At 42.3% G+C, this 24,665-nt stretch overlaps 1 protein-coding gene across 1 annotated transcript in view; it reads left to right on the top strand.

Annotated features, from left to right (window-relative positions):
* Window positions 1–24,665, top strand: part of FAM222B (family with sequence similarity 222 member B) — a 190,490-nt gene that overhangs the window by 73,668 nt on the left and 92,157 nt on the right. Inside the window, exon 2 of the mRNA XM_040338530.1 lies at window positions 13,913–13,940. The gene's annotated coding sequence lies outside the window, so the exon portion shown is untranslated. The remainder of the gene's footprint in view (window positions 1–13,912; window positions 13,941–24,665) is intronic.

The raw sequence follows: 24,665 nt of genomic DNA, 5'->3' as shown, positions 1-24,665 counted from the left end.
AGTTTGGAGTGATATCTAAGCCATGCATGAGTTCTCGGTGGTCCCTGTAGAAGTATGCATTTGGAGAAGTACTAATGATGGGCTAAATCCACCAGGAGATTGGGTGATGGTGCACCAACTATGCAAACCATACATAAAGTTACACATCTAAGCCATGCATATAAGTTCTCAGTGGGCCCTGTAGAAATCTTCATGTGGATATTTGTATACTTCTAATAACAGATAAAACCCACCTGAAGACTGGATAATGTTGCCACCTGGAGACTGGATGGTGGTGCACCAACTGTACAAACAATGAATATAGGTTGCACACATAAGCCATGCATAGAAAGTCTTGGTGGTCAATTTAGTTGGTGACTGGTTGGTAAATTTGATCTTGGAAATCTTTGTATGTGTTTGACATACGTCACCCTTCCAGAGCTTCTTGCTGCAAAGACCAGTTGTAGGTGGGGGCAGTGGCCACTTGTTTATATAAGGTCTCGTGGTTCCTGTAGAAATCTGCATGTGGACATTTTGTATACATTTTTATATTTCTAATAACAGGTTAAACCCACCTGAAGACTGGGTGATGTTGCACCTAAAAAGCATATATAGGAACATTCTTTTCTTTGATAAAAAATACTGGTTAAAACCACCTTGAGACCTTTCTTGATTATTACATCCTTATATGTATGTTTGCTATAAGTTTTTGATTCATTAATTTATACTGTAGTATGTATTTCTATATGATTTAAAGGTCATTTTGGGAGTATCATGGGTTCCAGTAGGTAAACCTTTGTTTTTAAAGGGGTTGTAAAGGTTTGTTTTTTATTTTCTTAATAGGTTCCTTTAACCACTTAAGCCCCGGACCATTTTGCAGCTAAATGCCCAGGCCAGGTTTTGCGATTTGGCACTGCGTCGCTTTAACAGACAATTGCGTGGTTGTGCGACGTGGCTCCCAAACAAAATTGGCGTGCTTTTTTCCCCATAAATAGATCTTTCTTTTGGTGGTATTTGATCACCTCTGCGGTTTTTATTTTTTGCGCTATAAACAAAAATAGAGCCACAATTTTGAAAAAAATGCAATATTTTTTACTTTTTGCTATAATAAATATCCCCCAAAAACATATATAACATTTTTTCCCCCTCAGTTTAGGCCGATACGTATTCTTCTACCTATTTTTGGTAAAAAAAATCGCAATAAGCGTTTATCGATTGGTTTGCGCAAAATTTATAGCGTTTACAAAATAGGGGCTAGTTTTATTGCATTTTTATAAAAAAAATTTTTTTACTACTATTGGCGGTGATCATCGATTTTTTTCATGACTGCGACATTATGGCGGACACTTCGGACAATTTTGACACATTTTTGGGACCATTGGCATTTTCACAGCAAAAAATGCATTTAAATTGCATTGTTTATTGTGAAAATTACAGTTGCAGTTTGGGAGTTAACCACAGGGGGCGCTGTAGGGGTTAGGGTTCACTTAGTGTGTGTTTACTTAGTGTGTGTTTACAACTGTAGGGGGGTGTGGCTGTAGGACTGACGTCATCGATCGAGTCTCCCTTATAAAAGGGATCACTCGATCGATACACCGCCACAGTGAAGCACGGGGAAGCCGTGTTTACATACGGCTCTCCCCGTGCTTCAGCCTCGCGGAGCGATCGCGACGGAGCAGCTATAAACGAATAGCCGCGCCGTCGTCCCGGATCGCTCCCCGAGGGAACCCGCCCGCCGCACGCAGCAGGGGGGGGGTTCCGATCGGACCCCCCACCCGCTAGAAGGCAAGGACGTACATATACGTCCTTCTGCCTGTCCGTGCCATTCTGCGGACGTAAATAGTCGTGCGGCGGGCGTTAAGTGGTTAAAGGAGTTGTAAAGAAAAAATAGTTTTCACCTTAATGCAATCTATGCATTAAGGTGAAAAAACATCTGATGCTGCCGGTCCCCCCCGAGCCTCTGTTTTACTTAACTGACCCCTCGAAGGTCCTGTGCTTGGTCCCGAGATCCTCTTCGCCACTCAGCCTGGCCACTGATTGGCTAGAGCGGATGGATTGAGAGCAGCACAGCCATTGGCGGGGCCGAGTGATACAGTGAGCGGCTATGGCCACTCACTGTATCACGGGAGCACGCCCGCAAAGACTCGCCACCATGCGAGCGCTCTTGCATGACTGTGGTGAGTTCTTGCAGGGAGGACCAGAGACAGCCGCCGAGGGACCCCAGAAGACGTGGATCGGGGCCACTCTGTGCAAAACTAACTGCACAGTGGAGGTGAGTATAACATATTTGTTTTTTTAAAGCAAAACATTTTTTTCCTATAGTAACCCTTTAAGCTAGTGCATTGTTGGTTCACTTACCTTTTTCTTCGATTTCTCTTCTAAATGTGTTCTTCTTTGTCTGAATTTCTCACTTCCTGTTTCTCCTCAGTAAGCTTGCCCCCATCATTTGAGCCGTTCTGGCTGGGGGTTAGTCAGCGTGCTCGCCCCCTCCCTTAGGACTACATCCCTGCAGGGAGACGCTGTGTCCACAGCGTCTCCCCGCAGGTATGTAGTCCCAAGGGAGGGGTGAGCACGCTGACTACTTCCTGATGATGGCTTTTATATTTGCCGAAACGTCGAGGTAATATCGCGTCATTGCGTTACTTCCACCCAACCAAATACACCCGGGAATCGTACACCAGGACGCCAATACAGGGGCATATCCGTTTAGGGTCGATTACCCTTTATATAATTGCCTGCTACATACGCTGGGTGCCAGGACTATCGGGCACTCAGCAATGTTAGTGTAACCTTTTTAACTTTTGTGGGACCAATACATTTTAATACCGCATTGCGCAATGAGGCTCTCTTTTTGCTCTTATCCCCATTCATCCCTATGAGGTACACCTCTACTTCCTAACCATTCGGGGTATCCCCACATGTGCATAAGACCATACTAAAGATAGGTGGTCCATACGCAGTGGTGAGTGTACATCTATGTGGGGCACCCAGTCCGAGCACCTATCTGTAGGAGACATCTTCTGAGCACCAGATGGAATTATCCAATGCATTATTTTAATGATGTATTTTCATTAACACACTTTTTTGTTTGTCCAATGACTTGTCTTCTACCTATATCAAACAATAAGCGCAATTTTTTGTTTTCTCATCTTGTATGTACTGCACAAATGGAGAATCGTTAATAAAGGTTGGTTTGTGTACTTATAACATGGGATCTTACAATCGCCTGGCAAAGACAGCAGCAGTTCTGCCCTGTTTTTATACTAATCATTTACAAGGAAAATGCAGAAGAGCAAGACAAGCGTCTACAAAAATGTAGCCCTTGATGCTCCATTGAGTCAGATAATTCTAATAAATTCTATTGAGAAATACATAATCATCAATCCACTCCCAATAATAAAAGTTAGGATAGTGAATGTCATTACATCATCAAATTACTAGATTTGGGCTAGACAAATCTCAGAGCCATTGCACTGGTTCCTAACCTTCACACGCCTTTTCATTTGTCAACAGAAGTATATTTTCCCTCTTAGATTCGACTGACAGGCTTCTGATTTTTAAGTGTAACTCCACATTTGTTGAGAAAACAACAAGACCCTCTAGGTCACAGGTGTCAAACTCAAGGCCCGCAGGCCGAATCTGGCCCTCCAGGCCATTTCATGTGGCCCTCGCACCTCTTCTGCAGCTGCCGTAGAGCTCCAGCCCTCCTCTGGTCCTCCTCCAGACCCCTACTTTCTGCTTTCAAGCAATGCATCCAGCTTCTTCCCAGCAGCAGCATAAGGTAAGGGGGGTGCACTGTGATGTAAGGGAGAGTGGGGGACTCAACTTCTGATGGTGGGGTGGCTCTTGACATCTAATGTAAGGGGAGGGGATGCGCTGAACATCTAATCTTGCAGATACAATCGGCTCTTAGGGCAATCATAATGCTGATGCGGCCCACCATGAAAATGAGTTTGACACCCTTACTCCAGGTGATCTATGTAAGGATTATAACTTTTTTGTCCTACAATTTTTTTCTCTTCTCAAGAAAAAATGTTTGTTTCACCAATCCTTTCTAGACTGATTCATAAATGGTCTCATTCAGTATAACCACTTGGTAAAATCTGTTCTGATGAGTTGCAGTGCATAAAGTACCTTGCAAAAGTATTCACCCCCCTTGGCATTTTTCGTGTTTTGTTGCCTCACAACCTGGAATTAACATGGATTGTCTGAGGATTTGCATAATTTCATTTACAGAACATGCCCACAACTTTGAAGATGTTTATTTTATTGTGAAGCAAACGACAAATAGGACAAAAAACCAGAAAAAAGTCAATGTACATACATAACTATTCACCCCCCTAAAGTCAATACTTTGTAGAGCCACCTTTTGCGGCTATCACAGTCACTTTGAATAAGTCTTTATGAGCTTGCAACATCTTACCACTGGGATTTTTGCCCATTCCTCCTTGCAAAACTGCTCCAGCTCCTTCAAGTTGGATGGTTTCCGCTTGTGAACAGCAATCTTTAAGTCTGACCACAGATTTTCTATTGGATTGAGGTCAGGGCTTTGACTAGGCCATTCCAACACATTTACATGTTTACCCTTAAACCACTCAAGTGTTGCTTTAGCCGTGTGTTTGGGGTCATTGTCCTGCTGGAAGGTAAACCTCCATCCTAGCCTGAAATCACACACAGAGTGGTACAGGTTTTGCTCAAGAGTATCCCTGCATTTAGTATCATCCATCTTTCCCTCAACTCTGACCAGTTTCCCAGTTACCACTGCTAAAAAACATCCCCACAGCATGATGCTGCCACCACTATTTGGGTGATGTGATGGGTTTGCGTCAGACATAGCATTTATTTTGATGGCCAAAAAGTAAAATTTTAGTCTCATCAGACCAGAGCACCTTCCTTCATACATTTTGGGAGTGCCTTTTCGCAAACTCAAAACTTGCCATTTTGTTTTCTGCTGAAAGTAATGGCTTTCTTCTGGCCACTCTGCCATAAAGCCCAACTGTATGGAGCGTACGACTTATTGTTGTTCTAAGTATAGATACTCCAGTCTCTGCTGTGGAACTCTGGAGCTCCTTCAGGGTTACCTTTGGTCTCTGTGCTACTTCTCTGATTAATGCCCTCCTTGCCCGGTCTGTGAGTTTTGTGGTGCTGCTGTCTCTTAGCAGGTTTGCTAATACTTTTGCAAGGCGTTGTAGAATGCATTAAGGAGGAAGTAAACCCTGGTGTGTTTTTCTTCCTTTCCACTTCCCTGCGAAAATAAAGCCATAATGTGCTAGTATGCATCGCATAGCACATTATGTGACACGTGCCTGCAAACGAAGCCCACGTCGTCCCCGCTACAAGCCTCATCCATTTTCACCACTCCCTCTTCCTACCCGGGCCGCTGACTCCAGCTGTGTGACTGTCTGGAGCCGCCGGTCATTGCACACGCTCCTGAAGAAACGTTCCTTCAGAGCGAATGCGCCCATGGCTTCATCAGCACAGTATACAGTAAATATCTCCTAGGAACGAGCGCCGTTTAGGAGATATTTACAGTACCTATAGGTACAACTTAAACAGGGAGGTTTACAACCTCTTTAAGGTAAAAAAATAAAAAATAAGAGTGCCTTTTAGAACCGCTTTAATGTGCAAATAGAGCCCTGCATCCAAGCATAAAGTAGTGTTCTGTCACAGGACAGCACTCATCATCAAAATTCCCATCTGGCCAAATATCTCATAGGTCATCCCTACCAGGGGTCAAGTCCTGGGGAAAAAAGTGTGGGAACTCCCACCCAAGATCCACTCCCCCACCAAAAAAAATAAAATGATACGCTCATATGCATAATTACTAAACCGCATGTTTTGTTTTTTATTGATCCACTGTACCTTAGTAATCCTTTGTTACTAGCCGCTTCCTGTATATGGATTCATCGGGTAGCGGGATTTAGAAAGAACTTGTTTCTTTCTAAATCCCGCGATAACTCGCGGCAGACCTCCGCAATGTCTCCTGGGAACAATGACAAAAGCTCCCAGGAGACATTGCGGCATCGAGGAAGTGACGGAATACCCGCACACTACTCGATGAATCCATATACAAGAAGCGGCCAGTAACATAAAGATTTACTAAGGTTCGCCTGCCCCTGACAGTGACTCGAGCTGGGCATCGCCGCTTAGTGAATGATTGGATGCTCTTGGATGCTATTGGATGCTCTTGGATGCTCTTGGCTGCTCTAGTCCTGCAAAGGGAACTGCGTTCCTGCTGTGAAAAAAGTGCAGGAACTCCGTTCCCATGCGTTCCCGCAGGACTTGAGCCCTGATCTCTACCATACAGGTTTGTGAAAGGGGGCAAGCTCCTTCCAATGTACAGTATGTGATTTACCACGTATTTTTAATGGAATGACACATTTTTTTTACATGTTCTTCCATCCTGGAATATTCGAACCGTTGTGTGCAATATGTGTTTCTTGTACTTGGAACAATTGCATTATTTGGCATTGTCACTTGCATCTCGGTGAACCTTTGATTTGTACAGCAGGAAATATTAATGATCTTTCTGAAAAAATGTTCAAAGGTCTGAGGTACACCTTTTATAAAGACTTCAGTGATGGTCACTTGTGTAAGGATGATCGGACTGCTGAAAGATGTCTTTAGCAAAGGATCATTGTATAAACATGCACATTGACTTCAGACAACCCTTTATGATCCGGCTTATGAGGTAGCAAGGGAGAGAGAAGGATGCCAGATTATTTTAGGGGCAAACAATCATGATTGGCTGTTAAAATACATTTATCCAGCCAAGCTCAGATGGGAAGGGCTTACTGAAATACAATAGTTGGATTGGTCAAATATTCTCTTTTTTGTAGGCATTTGTAAGACAAGCCATAGACGCAACACAATGGTCAGCAGACTTGTGAACAAGGAGCCTATCAAGAAGAAAAGCATGTTTTGCAAGGTATATATGCAATGGTGCCATATAATGTAGAAGCAATTCTTCATGTATGGGAATTTGATTATCTTAAAGTGGAACTAAAGCTGGCTATCGTTTTACAGCCGAGGAAGCTGCCATCTTATGCCCTGTACACACGATTGGGCTTTTGCCCAACCAAACTCACATCGGAATTCCGACGGAATTCCATCGGAGGAAAAGAGAAGATGTTCCCTATGTAAACTCCGATGGAATTCCTTGGAATATCCAATGGAAAAACTCAGATAGGCATGCACACATTCGGAATTTCCGATTGGAAAAAGTCAGTCGGACTTTTTTCATCGGAAAATTTCAATCATGTGTACGAGGCATTAGACTCTTTTCGTTCTGGTGCTGCACATGTGAACAAGCTGAAGTTAGAAACTGATTGGCTACCATGCACATGATTTTGCACTCTCCAGTTTTAGTAAATCAACCCCAATGTGTTTGTTTAAAAATAGTCATTGGACACAACAAAGCACATCAAATTTGTCTAATTCCCTTTAAATGAGAACATTTATTGGTTGAACCGTTCATTAAAGTGATTGTAAAGTCTCATTTAAAAAAAACAAAAAACAAACAAACATGTTAGACTTGCCTGCTCTGTTGCAGTGGATTTGTACAGAGCAGCCTGGATTTTCCTCTTCTCGGGTCCCTCTTTGGTGCTCCTTGTCCCTCCCTCCTGTTGAGTGCCCCCATAGCAAGCAGCCTGTTATGGGGGAACCCGAGCCGAGTCACAGCTCCCTGTGCCCATTCAGACACCGCTGGACAGAGATGGGGCTCAAGTAAATATTAGGAGGGTTGCTGCTGCACACAGAAGGCTTTTTATCTTATAGGGGTTGTAAATGTTCATGTTTTTTCACCTTAATGCGTCCTATACATTAAGGTAAAAAAACATCTGATTGCTGGCCACCCAGCCCCCCCATTTTACTTACCTGAGCCCTGGAAAGTCCCGCGTTACGAACATGCTCTTCCTTTGCTTGGTCTTCTCGGCTCTTCATTGGATAGATTGATAGCAGTTCAGCCATTGGCTCACGCTGCTCTCAATCAACTCCAATGATGCGGGGGGGACCTGTAGGCTATGGACGCCGACTACAGGACTCGGGAGCGCGCCCACAAGGTAACCCCCTTAGGAGAGCGCTTCTCAGAGGGGGATATCAGAAGCGGGAGGAGCCGAGACATCTGCCGAGGGACCCAAGAAGACGAGGATCTGTGCAAAACGAGCTGCACAGTGGAGGTAAGTATGACATTTTTGTTATTTTTTTTATTTTATTTTTTATATTTGAAGCTTTAGTATCACTTTAAGCTAAAAAAAACACCGGACTTTACAACTTCTTTAAGTGCAATGGTTGTCTGAAAGTTGGGATTCTTTAATCAAAACTATCGTTGTATTAGAAAAATTAACATTCAAATTGGCCCATTTCTTCAGAGTTCTAGCTAACGGCTATGGTTAGCCTTGGGTAAAGGACACGGTGTAGTCTGTTATATTTTCAGCAAACAGATAAGGAAGTGGACTGGATTGCTGGCCTGTTTTTAAACCCTGCCTAATGAAGAGTTGCTAGGCAAATTGCATTTCAATCAGTTTAATCCTCTGGATGTCATGTACAGGTCTGCTCTTTGAGAGCTAAAGCAGCAGTCAAAAAAACTGACAGCAGGTCAACTTGGAATAAATATCAGCTAATAGATGGTTAGCTTACACAGCGGCCTGTTAACAATCTCTATAACATTATGCATTAGGCATGTTACAGCATATGTCCTGGATTTGATGTTCAGCATAAAATGCATATCTTCCTCATTAAAGTTTTTCCACTTTATTCAGGAAGGCAGTTCAGTTGGCTTCAGCAGATGCCAAGGCATTTACCTGTTCTTCTAAAGCATTACCTTCCTATATTTAGAACTACCAGATATCTCCTACAATTCTACCCTTTTTTGGAATTACCCCTCTATTTCTTATAGGGCCCTTTTACATGGGAGGACCTTCCATTGCCCTCTATGGAGCGACAAATGTCAATGGACGTGTCCCCCTTGACACCCGCCAACATCTGATCCTATTCTATCTGCTATAAACAGATGGATGGGCGATCAGTTCCCCATCCATTTGGCGGATCAGTGGACAGTCAGATGGAAAAGGACAGGCGGTACATTTCCATCCGACTGCCCATAGAGGAAAGTGGGCTGCGTCTGCTCTGCATAAGCGGAGCGGACACAGATCTGTCGTCGTCCTGCTCAGTAAGGATCCAAGGAGACATTGCCCATCAGAAAGGAGCTTTACAATGTGTCCCCCACCTTTCAAATATTTAAAAGGAACCTGTTGGAGTGTAAACATGGGAAGTTGCTATTGCTGACATGTTTTTGAAGTTACATGTTCATGGTTTTTGTTCTGAGCCGTTGTTTGCTACCTGATGAGTCACTGACACGATCAAGTATGGGCATAGCAGGCATCCCTATGATTTACTAACTGTATTCTTGTTCAGGAAAAATGGAAAGGTGAACTTACGCTCTACACCACAGGTGTTAAATATAAGGCCCACGGGCCAAGGGCCGAATCCGGCTCTCGCACCTCTAATGAAGCTGCAGAAGAGCTCCAGCCCTCTTCTGGTTCTACTCCAGACCCTTACTTTCTGATTTCAAGCAATGCATCCAGCTTCTTCCCAGCAGCAGTATAAGGAAAGGGGGGTGCACTGTGATGTAAGGGAGAGTGGGGGACTCAACTTCTGATGGTGGGGTGGCTCTTGACATCTAATGTAAGGGAAGGGGATGTGCTGGACATCTAATCTTGCAGATACAACCGGCCCTTTTGAGGGCAATCGTAATGCTGATGCGGCCCACGATGAAATTTAGTGGGCACCCTTGCCCTACCCTTCTCACTCCTGTACCTGCCTAAGTGGGTGGTGAGCTGTCAGTGGATTAAAAATCCCCACTCTTCTCCCTCATCTCTGTGCAGCACTTCCAAGATGGATCAGAGCAATGCTCTGTGCTGGCCCTGACCAATCCGAAATGATCTGTCCTGGAAGTATTTCAGAGGGTAGAGGGAGAAGAGTGGGGAATTCAAATCCACAGACCATTGCACTGACTTGAGTGGGCACTGACAGCTTATTACTCAGTGGGGGTGGGGGCTTGTTACATGACCTTATCATTTTTTCTGAACAGGTGAACGAACCTTTAATGCATAGTAAGAAAACTATACAAATTATTGCAGCTCACATATTGCTTTCCTGACTAGTTCCTTATTAACATTGAAGCTGGCTGTAGATTGATTGAAATTTGGCTGGTTCAGAAGGGACCAGCTGAATTTCGATCGATGTGTGGTTGATCTGTCAACCCGCTGGATGATCAAAAGAACAAAAATCAAAAATCTATGGCCAGGTTTGGGATCCTTTTAGGGTACAGGTCGACCTACATCTAAACTAACACTTCACCACCCCACCGAGACCACCTTAGCTTACACAGCACTCTCCCCGTCATTAGCTAATTACTTACCTCCATGTCACAGGGGCTGTCTGGTCCCCGGGTTTATCTTCTTTGCAAATACATTTTCTTTAGCTTTGTCTGTGTCTGCAGAGTTGGTACTTTAGTCTCAAATGGGGCCATTCATTGAGGATTTTCTGTTTCAGTATATGACACTTTTGCGTTCTATGGGAACTAGGTGACCCGGAGTGGGCATTGCTGAAAATGAACTGCCGCTGTGAAACGCAGATAAGTTGTTTAGCAAGGTTGGGAGGATTGGTTTAGTGTTGGTTTAGAAAAAGGTAAACTTGTTTAAATCGATATAATTGACTCTCCAGGTTCCACCCTGCTTTAGGGCCAGTTCACACCACATGCTGTCCGGTGCGTTTTTGTCCTGCATCAAAAACACGTGAAAAGTAGGTTATATGGTTTCCAAAGGCATAGTTCACACCAGTGTGGTCAGTTTCAGTTCCACGTCATAATGCTATATTGCGGGCGGGAAGTGGTTAATGGTAGATTCACCGAAATGCTTATGTGATAGAGTTGGAGAATCCAGTGTGCTAGATTACAATGTGGCTTTCCCTAAAGCTCTGTAGTTGCTGTAGTCATTGTTTTCTCTAATGCTGGCCATAAACACATCTAATTTCGTCCATTTGCAGACTAAACAATTCATTGGTTGAAAGTGAATTGACCACTAACTGACAGATTAAACTCGTTTAGATGATCGCAGCGACCGTTGGATAACAATAAAAACATATATAAATTATGCAAGACAGAATATTCTTATTGTTTCGATTAGAATATACACTTTAGTAAAAGTTTTTGCTTCGGATCCATTGACATTGTGGGCCTGCGGTCGAAATCGTTGGTAAAGTTGGACCCTCTAACGGCACAAATGTCGGACGATCTTTATGAAAACAACCAGTTTCAGCCGAAATTCTGTGTGTGTTTGGCCAGCATAGGGCTCTCAGTCTGCAGTTTTGTAGGCTAGTGTGTTCTCTGGTTCCAACATACAGTTGTACTCATAAGTTTACATACCCTGGCAGACTTGATGATTTTTCAGAGAATATAAATGAGAACACAAAAACTTTTCTTTCACTCATGGTTAGGCCCCATGCACACGAGACGCTGCTAAACTCGAGTTCAGAGGCATTTGGGCATTTTTTCAACTGCCCCTGAACACATTTAATGTTATCCTATGTGTCCATGCACACAATCACGTTTTTTGGCGTTTTAAAGCAGTTGGGTTTATGTCCGTTTTTTCAGACGCAAAATTCAGAAGCGTTTTATTTTTGCGTTTTAAACTTTGGGAGGGTCTACAATGTCTTTGAGATAAGCGCTGACAGCCGCAAACGCGGCAAAACGCTGCGCAATTCGCGGCAAAAACGGGCATTTTAAACGCCGTTTTTTGCCTTTGAAAACGTGAGTTTAGAGGTGTTTGTAATTGCTTCTAGTGTGCAGGGGGCCTAAGTGTTTGACTGAAGTCATTATCAATCAACTGTGTTTACTCTTTTTAAATCATAATGGCAACAAAAAGTACCCAAATGACCCTGATCAAAAGTTTACACACCCTGGTGATTTTGGCCTGATAACATGCACAAGTTGTCACAAAGGGGTTTGAATGGCTATTAAAGGTAACCATCCTCACTTTCTGTTTGCTTGTAATTAGTGTGTGTGTATAAAAGGTCAGTGAGTTTCTGGACTCCTGACAGACCCTTGCATCTTACATCCAGTGCTGCACTGACGTTTCTGAATTTGGACTAATGGGGAAAGCAAAGGAATTGTCAAAGGATCTGCGGGAAAAGGTAGTTGAACTGTATAAAACAGGAAAGGGATATAAAAAGATATCCAAGGAATTGAGAATGCCAATCAGCAGTGTTTAAACTATAATCAAGAAGTGGAAAATGAGGGGTTCTATTGAAACCAAACCACGGTCAGGTAGACCAACTAAAATTTCAGCCACAACTGCCAGGAAAATTGTCCAGGATGCGTAGAAAAACCCACAAATAACTTCAGGTGATATACAGGACTTTCTGAAAACATATGGTGGGGCTGTTTCAAGATACACAATAAGAAGGCACTTGAAGAAAGATGGGCTGCATGGTCGAGTCGCCAGAACTAAGCCATTACTACGCAAATGCCACAAAGTCCCCCGCTTACAATACGCCAAACAGCACAGAGACAAGCCTCAAACCTTCTGGCACAAAGTCATTTGGAGTGATGAGACGAAAATTGAGCTTTTTGGCCGCAACCATAAATGCTACATTTGGAGAGGAGTCAACAAGGCCTGTGATGAAAGGTACATCATTCCTACTGTGAAACACGGAGGTGGATCGCTAATGTTTTGGGAATGTGTGAGCTACAAATGCACAGGAAATTTGGTCAGAATTTATGGCAAGATGAATGCAGTATGTTATCAAAAAATACTGGAGGAACATTTGCATTCATCAGCCAAGAAGCTGCGCATGGGACATACTTGGACATTCCAACATGACAATGATCCAAACCACAAGGCCAAGTCGACCTGTCACTGGCTACAGTGGAATAAAGTGAAGGTTCTGGAGTGGCCATCTCAGGCTCCTGACCTCAATATCATTGAGCCCCTCTGGGGAGATCTCAAACGTGCAGACGAATGGGCAGCTTTACCATCTGAGAAGATAAAGAGTCTCATCCACAAATGCCACAAAAGACTTCAAGCTGTCATTGATGTTAAAGGGGGCAATACACGGTATTAAGAACTGGGGTATGTAAACTTTTGATCGGGGTCATTTGGGTAGTTTCTGTTGCCATTATGATGTAAAAAAAGTAAACGCAGTTGATTGACAATAAATGGCCTCAGTCAAACACTAACCATGAGTGAAAGAAATGTTTTTGTGTTATCATTTATATTCTCTGAAAAATGGCCAAGAAATGATAAATTCTGGCAGGGTATTTAAACTTATGAGCACAGCTGTAGTTACATTGACCCAGGTAACTGTATAAAATATCCATACCTGGAATTCCTGTTTAAAATTAAGGTTTAGTCAGTAGGTATTTTCCTTGAACGCCTTGGCATTGCAAACGAGGAAACACAACAAATGCTTCTCAGTGTCCGTTTATAGGGTATTGTAAAAAAAAAAAAAACTGCTATAGATACAGTGCAATAAGTGGTCAACAAAAGGTCTTATAAAAAAAAGTTTGTCAAGTACATGTGAGATTCATAGGTAGGTGTGTAGACAAGCATAAGGCAAATAAGTCAAAGGCGCCTATCACCCTAACGGCACCTAGACCACCCTAACGGCACCCAGACCACAGACATGAAGGAATTGAGGTCTCAGAAAGAGGTTACATGCGTCATAATAGTAAGAGATGAGAAATCTAGGAAATGTATTAATATAGATAGTAGAAAAGGAGAACAATAGGGACATCGATATGCCTGGGGGTTATTGGTTCTTGTAAGTTTTCAGCTGTATATTTCTATTTTCAGAACTTGGACAGTATGAATAATAATATTGTAAATGAATAAGATGTAATGAAACTGACATGCTTTTATTTATTTTTTATTAGATTTGCATATGAAAAAGATCAACTTAATGTAAGTAATCCTATGTTATTCTTTATATAATTTGTATTCGGCTACAGTATGTACGTGGGGCAGCATTTTTGATCCTCTTATCTCTCTGCTGAATGAACACAATAAGCTTTTTGCTGAAGTAATAGGTAGCCAAAGACCATGTGATCTAGGCTGCCAAGGCTTGTTGCTGTGGAACAATGGGTTTTCTACTTATGGCAAGTTTTTTTTTTTTTTCTTTTCAACTTGATTAAATAATGGCATGTGTAATATACATGAAGAGGTACTTTCTATTCAATCTTCAGGCTTAATTCACTAAAGAATAAAGCATGTAGAATTTTCATTACCATGTGTTTGCTTTTCTTAATATCTGAAAATAGATTTTTCAAATCACTAAAGGTATTACTGCATGGATCAGATGAATTTACCACTCGCATATTATTTTATAAATTTGTGTATTTTACAAAGATTATTGCACATTATCGCTCTTTACAATGGGAGTTATTTTTGGATAAAATAAAAAGAATTTGGGATAAAAAAAAAAAAATAAGGCTTTACAGTTGAATGCAATATTTATGTTTGAAAAAAAACAAACAATTGGCAGATAGTTAAAATAAAAATTGTTATAATAACTAAAAAAAAATCAGTAAATGGGCCTATAGTAAATGTTTGCTCTATGTTTAAATATATTCTCTAGTTTGTCCCCTCCCCATTTTCTATCTGTCCTTCCACATTAAAAAAAGTGTTTTGCCTCCCGCTTTTTAAAAGCTCTTTTCGCGGCCTGTGATGTCACTCATTTACTGGCCAAACGCTCTGTTTGTTTTGGCGTCGGGGGCAGGATTCTGCAGCATGTTTTACGTCATATAGTGCATGAATGGGCAGAGAGAGGCACTGTTCATCTCAAGACCCCTTTCACACTGAGCCGTTTTAGTGCTTGAAATAGCGCCTGAAAACTTCCTCCCATGCCGCCGGAATGTGTGAAAGCTTGAGTGCTTTCACACTGGGGTGGTGCGCTTGCGGGACGTTGGAAAAAGTCCTGCAAGTGCCCTTTTTAAATGTCAGGTTTCTGTGATGTAAAAAATTATACCAAGATAAATAATTTCAGAACTTTTTTTCAACTTTTTAATGTTACCTATCAACTGTATGACTCGGTTAAACAACAAACTAAATATCTTTTGGGAGGGGCTGGTAAAAACAAAAAACAAAACTAATGTGGTTGCATTAGTGTGCACACCCGCTTAAAACTGGGGATGTAGCAGTGTTCAGAATTAGGCAATCACATTCAAACTCATGTTAAATAGGAGTCGGAACACCTGCCATAATTTAAAGTGCCTCTGATTAACCCCAAATACAGTTCAGCTGGTTTTTCCTGACATCCTACAGCAAAAGCCATGGTTCGCAGAGAGCTTCCAAAGCATCAGAGGGATCGCATTGGTAAAATGTATCAGTCAGGAGAACGGTACAAAAGAATTTCCAAGGCATTAGATATACCATGGAACACAGTAAAGACAATCATCAAGTGGAGAAAATATGGCACAACAGTGACATTACCAAGAACTGGATGTCCCTCCAAAATTGATGAAAAGATGAGAAGAAAACTAATCGGGGAGAATGCCGAGAGGCCTACAGCAACATTAAAGGAGCTGCAGGAATATGTGGTACATGTGACAAGATTCTCCCGTATTCTTCATATGTCTGGGCTATGGGGTAGAGTTTCAAGATGGAAGCCTTTTCTTACCAAGAAAAACATCCCCGGCTAAATTTGGCAAAAACTGGCACTCCAGGGTTAACAAAATTGAGGAGATGGAAAGGATTATCCATCAATCCAAAGATCAGCACGATAAATTTAGGCACACTTGGGCCTGTTGGACACATTACAGGGAAGCATTGAATCCTGCGACCCCTCCCACGCTTACCACTCCCTCACTGCCGACTGCTACGGTCGGACATTCTTGATCCATACACTCAATTCATCATGCCCCCTCCTCCCTCTGCATCCCCCCTCTTCCCCTCCACCCCCCACCCTCTTTCGCGTTAGGACTTCACTCTCCCCGTTACCGTGTGAACCTGGTTCGCTCTACCGTATTTGTTTATACTCTAAGATATCCTCCTTGTTAGTCGACTTCCCAGGTGATCAGATCTGGGAAGGTCTTTTAGATCTTAACCTGCTTTCTGACCAGACCAATTGCATATAATACTCCTCTAGGTTGGTGGGGCCCCACCTTTCCTCGGACCACGTTAGTCTTCTATTATTATGCCTCGTACTGTTCCCTCCTGCCCACAGTGTGATCCCTTTCGGGGTGGGCGGATGTTGGGTAGAACCCCCGTGGTCTGAGGCGGCGCAGAACTGTTTGAGGTCCATCACGGCTCCCCTAGAAACCCTGGCCTGATGTACGTAACGTATCCCTCTTTGAACTACAGGGGGATCCCCAATCGTAGGACTTTTTCCCCATCGACAGTCTGCCGCTGATTGTATGACAACCTGTATTATCATCACCTTGAAATGTTTCAGTCTGATGTATTGCTTTTCATTTATGTATCTCCCTGAAAATCTTAATAAAATATTTGAAAAAAAAAAAAAAAAAATTGGCAAAAACACGTCTGAACTTACCCAGAAGCATGTGGGAAAATATGTTATGGTCTGATGAAACCAACGTTGAACTTTTTTGGTCATAATTCCAAAAGATATGTTTGGCGCAAAAACAACACTGCACAACACCAAATAAAACAACATACCCACGGTGAAGCATGGTGATGGCAACATCATGCTTTAGGGCTGTTTTTTCAGCTGGAACAGGGGTCTTAGTCAATGTAGAGGGAATTGTGAACAGTTCCAAATACCAGTCAATATTGGCACAAAACCTTCAGGCTTCTGCTAGAAAGCTGAACATGAAGAGGGACTTCATCTTTCAGCATGACAATGACCCAAAGCATAAATTCAAATAAAAAAAAAAATTTCTTCACCAGAAGAAGATTAAAGTTTTGGAATGACCCAGCCAGAGCCCAAACCTGAATCCGATTTGAAAATCTGTGCACATGTCCTTGCAATCTGACAGATTTATGTTTTTCCAAAGAGTGAGCAAATATTGGCAAGTCAAGATGTGCCATGCTGATATACTCATACCCAAAAAGACTGAGTGCTGTAATAAAATCAAAAGGCGCTTCAACAAAGTATTAGTTTTAGTATTCGTACACACAATCTGAATATCGTACGAAAACTGTCGTCCGAGGAAGAATCGTACGATAATCGGAACGTTGGTACAGAGCTTTCGAGAGCCGATCACGACAATTCATCCAATATTATTCGATCGGACAAGCACGGGAATTTTCTTTGTACGATACCAGCTACGATTTTCGTTTAGCGAGTACAGTTGTCATTCGAACATACAATACAAATACATTACAACATGACATCACTTCCAATTTTTTTTTATTTTTTTGTCCTACAAGAATTTTCGCGACTTTAGTATCCTATTCAATTTCTACTTGCGACTATTGCGTGAAAAAAGTCGTACGATTTGTCGTACGATATTCGGATCGTGTGTACGGGTTTAAGGGTATGCACACTTCAACCATATTTGTTTCTTATTTTTACCCCCCCCCCCCCCCCCAAAGATTTCAGTTTGTTTTTCAATTAAGTCACACAGTTTATAGGTCACATTAAAGGTGGAAAAAGTTCTGAAAGGATTTATCTTTGTCTAATTTTTTTACATCACAGAAACCTGACATTTTAACGGGTGTGTAGACTTATATCCATTGTACGTCCATCCAGAGGAGCCATCTTGTCTACTGGCATGCTGTTCCTAGGGTGTCTAGACTTATATCCATTGTACGTCCATCCAGAGGAGCCATCTTGTCTACTGGCATGCTGTTCCTGACACCCCTGTTTGCCAGAGAGCAGCTTAGTTTTAGCCTTCACCCTGGGAGATACTCGTGTAATAACATCAGGCTATTTGGTGCTCCCATACCCCCTTCGTCCTATCCTGTTCTGGTACAGTACACATTTTCTAGTCTCATTAAATATACCCAATTGTAAAATTGGAAGGATTTATCATTGAAACAGTGTGCCTTTAAACTTCCAGTCAGCCCAACAAGCCACACAACTGCTAAACAATATATGCAAATTGATACAGCATTTATGCTTGGCGGCTTTTGTATGAAGAGGCTGAAGCTGCAGCCGAGAGGGAGCATTACACATGCTGTTTATAATTTTTCATATAATGAGAGTCATTTTCTGCCTTAGTGGCCTTAACTACCATCAGTATAACTTGTGTAGCTGGGCTGTTTCTGCTGATTATGTACTTAACGGTTAAAAATCACTAGAGAGCAGGGCTGAGGTAATGGCAATTCTGACTAAAATGGCTTCTGTTTGAAAAAGCCAGGTCTTAAGACAGAAGACCAACCAGCATATTTATGTTAGATAAGGGTACCTGTTATTTTCAACCAACCTAATAAGACATTCTTTTAGGATTTTTGTATATGAATATATTACGCTGCCTGCACTGACTAAGGTTACATTGTAATTCGAGATGTGTTGAGACATTTTGGGGTTGATTTACTAAGGGCCAGTTCACACCAGATGCAGTGCCGTGCGCTTTCTTTCTGCACAAAAATAGCATGCACAATGTTTTCCATGTATTCCAATGGCTCTAGTTCACACCAATACAGTCAGTTCCGGTGAGTTTCTGCACCTGAAACTGACTGCACTGATGTGAACTAGAGTCATTGAAATACATGGAAAACACTGTGCATGCATTTTTAGGACCAGTTCACACCACAAAAATGCACTCCGGGTACGTTCTGGATCAGTTTTTGCTTAGGCTAGGTTCACATCACGATTTTTACATCCGATAATCGGACCGTTAAATCGGATGGAATCGTATATGACAAAATCGTATGTAATCGTATGTCAAAATGTATTTTTTAAATCGGATTCATAAATCGCACAGCTAAATTTTCCATCCGATTTTCACTAAAAAATCGGATCCTGATTTTAAATAATGTCTGGCAATGGCCATAAAGTTTTGGCTATTTGAATGTTTTTTTTTTGTTTTGTACAATAAAGCTTGTTTCAATGAACAAAAGGGGTGTGGTTTAGAGCGTGGAGAAAGAGAGACGAGCTTCTGATTCAGTGATCAAGCATTTCTGTGTTTTATAGCATGATTACCTCATTACTTTTGAGATTGAGGATGCTGCAATGGAGGAAGAGGCAAAGGAGACACTTTCTATCAGGGTAGGAGTATCTTCAGGGGTGGGCAGCCTGTCTCCTCACGTACTTCCTGTGTGTGTGGGAGAGAAGCCACGCCTTTCAATTATGTAGAGAAGTGCTTTCTGGGAAAAAGAAGATTCTTGAAGTTTCTAGCTCGTTCCAGTGTCTAGTGCGCATGCGTAATAAAAAATCGGGTACGATTTATCGGATAAAAACGCACAGTCATCCGATTTATTACGATTTAGATTGACCACAATATAAAAAAAATCGGACACGATTTTAATACGATTTCAAATCAGGACCAAAAATCGTGGTCAAACACGATTTTTGATGCGATTTTAAATCGTATCAAATCTGATGCGGATCAAATCGGATGCACTTGGGGACCTACATTAATGAATGGAAGTGAATGGATACGTTTTGCCATACAGATTTGTAAAATTTCAAACCTAAGAATCGTGAGAACAAGTAGGATGATAAAATCGTGGTGTGAATGCACCCTTACAGTTCACACGACATGCAGTTCCAGTACTTTTTTTTCTGCACCGGAAACTGACTGCATGGTGTGAACTAGAGCCATTGGAATGCATGGAAAACACTGCATGCGTTTTTAGTTGCGGAAAAAATGCACACGGAGCTGTACAGAACTGCGTCTGGTGTGAACTGACCTTTAGTGCAGGTAAAAAAGCTCACGGAACTGCATCTGGTGTGAACTGGCTCTAAAACTGATGCCTCGTACACACGATTGGTTTTCACGACGGGAAAAGTGCCATGTTTGCTTTTGGTCGGGAAAACCGGCCGTGTGTATGCTCCATAGCAGTTTTGCCGACAGGAAAATTGCAAGTAAAAAAATTAGAACTTGTTATATTTTTTTCCCGCCACAATTCTTATCGTTTTTTTGCTCTGCAGTTTTTTTATGGGAAACACTGCAGTGGAGCATACACACGGCCGGTTTTCCCGACCAAAGCTCTCATGGCTGTTTTCCTGTCTGGAAAACCGGCCATGTGTACACAGGGAAAAGCAACCAAGCAGGTTCTATGTTTTCACCTCCGTTTTCCCGGTAGACTTTTGCCTGCCGGGAAAACCGACCGTGTATACGAGGCATGAGAGTGTAAAATCTGGTGCAGCAGTGCATGGCAGCCAATCGGCTTCTAACTGGTGGTATTTGATAACCTCTGCTTAAAAAGACCGAAAATTGTGAAAATAAAAAGTTTTCCTTTGTTTCAGTTTATAACATTTTGTCAGGCTAACGCAACCACCGCCCGGCCATCATTCTGCTATAGGCTGGGCAGGAAGTGTTTAAGCATTTTACAGGAATTTGCTGGTCATATAGCAGCTCTCCACACATAATTTCTTCTCCCCCCATTCTATTGTCTAAACAAAGACGTCTGAAGCTGTAAACTGCTTGTAATACGCTCCTAAAATGCTTTAAGTTTTTTTGCTTCTTTTTTAAAGAACACCTGAAAAACACCAGTAAATCGATGCGCTCAAGGTGAATGGAGCCTTGGGGGAATAAATTTGAACGCACCAAAATTGCATTCAGGAGAGGAGTGTTTTTGGTAGAAAAACACCCGACACACCTAAATGCTAGGCACGTTTAGCACTTGAGCGTTCATTTCAATAGCCAGAATAAATTAATATTCTGGCCAATGAAATTAATGCTCAAACGCTTGGAAACGCTTTTTTCCTGCCTGGGGAAAGGCATTGAGAAGAGTTGGGCCGATGCCCAGTGTGTATAAGGCCTTTAAGACGATGACGGGGTCACTGTGGGTCCCTGCACCAAACTCATTCATATTGGGATTTTATAGGGAAATGCAGTATCACATCTGCCTTTCTGTGTAGTAGTCACATAGTGGACCTTGTCCACCAAAGAAAGCTCTTTCAAGCACTCAGGAGTGGATTTGTGAAGGACAAAAGTCGTCTATTTTGATACTAAAATGTTGTGAACAAGCAGGAAAGAAATTCTGAAACTATCATTCCCAAACAATTCATGCCTATAATACATTGGCCCAACATTTTGAAATGCTCTATAATGCAGATATTTTGAATCCACCTTGAAGTTCTCCTGGTTTTCCTGGCCAACAGTTAGTAATATACTGTACATAGAAAATAAACTTGAAAAACTGTCAAAGTGGGATTTCAGGCAAAATAATAGATGATTGAAATACATTCTAATGTTGTAATTTTGGCCAGCCTGTAATATACACATTTTAGACTCTGATGCCTTGTACACACGACCGGTTTTCACGATGATAAAACTGCAATTTTTTATATTGGTCTAGAAAACCGTTTCGTGTGTATGCTCCCTAGCAGTTTTCTTGCCGAAAAAACTGGCCGCAAAAAAATTGAAACCAGCTTTTTTTTCTAGTCGCGCGAAAAACGATTGTGTGTATGCTTTTCCGCATGCTCAGAATCAAGTATGAGACGGGAGTGCTCGTTCTGGTAAAACTAGCATTCAGAATGGAGATAGCACGTTTGTCGCGCTGTAGGACTGAAAAGCGCGAATCGTCTCTCGACAAACTTTTATTAACACAAGGATCAGTAAAAGCAGCCCAAAGGGTGGCACCATTTGAAAGGAACTTCCCCTTTTATAGTTTCGTTGTACGTCACCGCGATTTGGTCGGACGTTTTTTTTTTGCATGAACGTGCGTATGCAAGTCAGGCTGGAGAGAAATCACGTGAAAAACATTGGGTTTTTGAACGTCAGGAAAAATGATGGTGTTATACGCGGCATTAGTCATGAACACGCTGTTACTTCCAGGTCTAGCTCATTGGTTTTTAGGTCCGGGTTATTGTTCCATAGTTTAGTTCTCTACTCACTGAACACAGATGATGATACAGATTCTCTGTCCAGTAAGGAGACTAGAGGTGGATAGATTGCACAGGATGCTGAATTGCTGAACCAGGAACTGTGTGTGACACCTGCTTGGAAGGTAAAACTTCTTACAAGATATATGCAAACACTTAGGGCCAGTTTCTCGTAGATCCGCGTATCTACGAGCGTATGCCATTAACACTACGCCGCTGCAACTTACTGGAGCAAGTGCCGTATTCTCCAAGCACTTGCTCCGTAATTTGAGGTGGCGTGGTCGTAGTATACCCACGTAAATCAAAGGGGGCGGCTTGTATTTAAGCGCGCCCCCGTGCCGAACGAACTGCGCATGCGCCGGCCTTAAACGTAGGCCACTGCGCATGCTCCGTAGTACGCCGCAAATACATTGGTTGCGACGTGAACGGAATTAACGCACAGCCCTATTCGCGACGAGTTACGTAAACGACGGAAAAACCCGACGCTGTCCCGACGGCCATACTTAACATGGCATACGGCGGACCGACGTAAGGTTACCCCTCCTATAGCAGGGGTAACCTTACGCTTGCGTAAACGATGACGAGGTGGAGCAAAATCGTTTGGGAATCGGCGTATCAGGCTCATTTGCATAGTCAAATGAGAAATCAACGTAAACGCCACCTAGCGGCCAGCGTAGAATTACATCTAAGATCCGACGGTGTAAGTGACTTACACCTGTCGGATCTACGCAGTATCTTTGCGTAAATGATTCTAGGAATCAGACGCATAGATACCCGGGGCCAAAAACAGAGATACGACGGTGTATCAGTAGATACGTCGTCGTATCTCTTTTGAGAATCTGGCCCTTATTTGTTTGCCTGGAGTACCTGCCATGCATGTATGTTGCAATACCATATTTCACCAGTAGATGGTGCCCTATATGAAATCTGTAATTGCAGATCTTGCTCAGTAACGTTTGGAAGCTGCAGAGTGGGGGACATTAATGTTTCCTAGCACTCTAGCAGAGTTGTCATAACTAAATCCTGGATTTCTTTTACTGTAAGTTCAAGAATATTGTTTAATGCCTCAGTGTTGTCCCTAAACACCAACTCTGGGAAAAGTAAAAAAAAATCTTTCCTTGTAGTGAGGCTGCCCCTGCACAGCAAAGGTTAAATGCTCATTTAGGAATAGGGAACAGGAAAAGCAGTTTTACTTGATCTTCCATTCCCCTGGCAGACAGTGCGTTGGCAGTGGACTCTTCCTTGGTAACCTAGCGTCCAGGGCAGGGCTATGCGACCTGCATTGGTATTGATGACTTCAGAGGGCATCCGACTGCAGAAGCTTAGGAAAGAGGAGGCTGCAGGGAATGGCCTTCTAGTGTGGAGTAACCTGTGGGAGCAGAGGATTAGGTATTTAAAACTTTTTTTTTTGTTGGGGCCTCTATACCTACATGACCATTTAACCCCTGAAGTGTAGGAGCAGCCCCCTGCCTTGGAGGATTTTTACTTCAGCTTTGAAGCAGAATTCCAGGCATGGACATAATTATATTGGTCCGGCTTGAACCAATGCAGCCATTCATATGCCATACCTGTGGGATCCCTCTAGAAGCTGTAAATCACTGTAGTATGCTGAGCGGTTGTCCTGCGGCATTCTGAACACAAGAGGTCGACTGCTCAGCACAAGTGCCACTCACAGGATGCTTTGCATTTCCTCAAAGAATGTAAAGCGTTCTCTGATTGGATGAGGTAGAGAGCTGGGGTGGTGACATCAAGCTCTCCAGCTTGTCCAATCAGTGAATGCTTTACATTCATTGAGAAAATGCAAAATGATCTCTGAATGGCGCCTGTGCTCAGCGGGCGGCCTCCTATGTTCACAGTGCAGCAGTGTAACCACTTGATATGGAAAATAAAAGCGATTGGAGATACTGGTGTATGTGTTCCCTGCTATGATGATTTCCAGCCTCTAGAGCAGTGATGGCGAACCTTGGTGCCCCAGATGTCTTGGAACTACATTTCCCATCAACTACACTGCAGAGTGTATGAGCATTATGGGAAATGTAATTCCAAAACATCTGGGGTGCCAAGGTTTGCCATCACTGCTCTAGAGGGATCCTACTGGTATGGTATATGCATAGCTGTATTTGCCAAAGCTGGGCCAATGTAACTATGTATAAATATCCATACCTGTAATTCTTCTTTAATTCCTAATGAATTTTCAAATTACACTTTCAGGCCTCATGCACACTAGACGTTTTTGGACGTTTTTACAGCAGCTGTTTTTGGCAATATACGTTTTTTTCTGCAGTCAATAAACTCTTCATCATGTTATCCTATGTGTCCATGCACACACAGGCTGTTATCAGCAGTTTTGGGCAGTGGCGTTTTTGAGTAGTAAAAAAAGCCCAAAACTTGTGGGTTCTGAGAGACGTTTTTCAGCTGATAAATGCTCAAAAACTTCACTCACCAGCGTTTTTTTAACGTTTTTTTGATCAATTGAAAAAAAAAATTTCTTCAACAAAAAAAAAACTATCCAACGTGGAAAAGCGCTAATAAACACTAAAAACGCTATTGAAAAAACGTTGAAAAAGTTGAAAAACTCACTGAAAAGCTACTGGCGTTTTTATAACGTTATGTTAACGTCCAGTGTGCATGAGGCCTCAATGTACACTCAACTGTGGGTCTCTCAGTGCTGATTATGTGTAATGGAGAAGGGTGCTCATACAAGCCATTCATATCCTGCCTTTAAAGTGATT

The sequence above is a fragment of the Rana temporaria genome, chromosome 2, assembly GCF_905171775.1.
Source record: "Rana temporaria chromosome 2, aRanTem1.1, whole genome shotgun sequence".
NCBI lineage: Eukaryota > Metazoa > Chordata > Amphibia > Anura > Ranidae > Rana > Rana temporaria.
The sequence above is the reverse complement of the archived record's forward strand: the minus strand, read 5'-3'. Positions and strand labels throughout refer to the sequence as shown.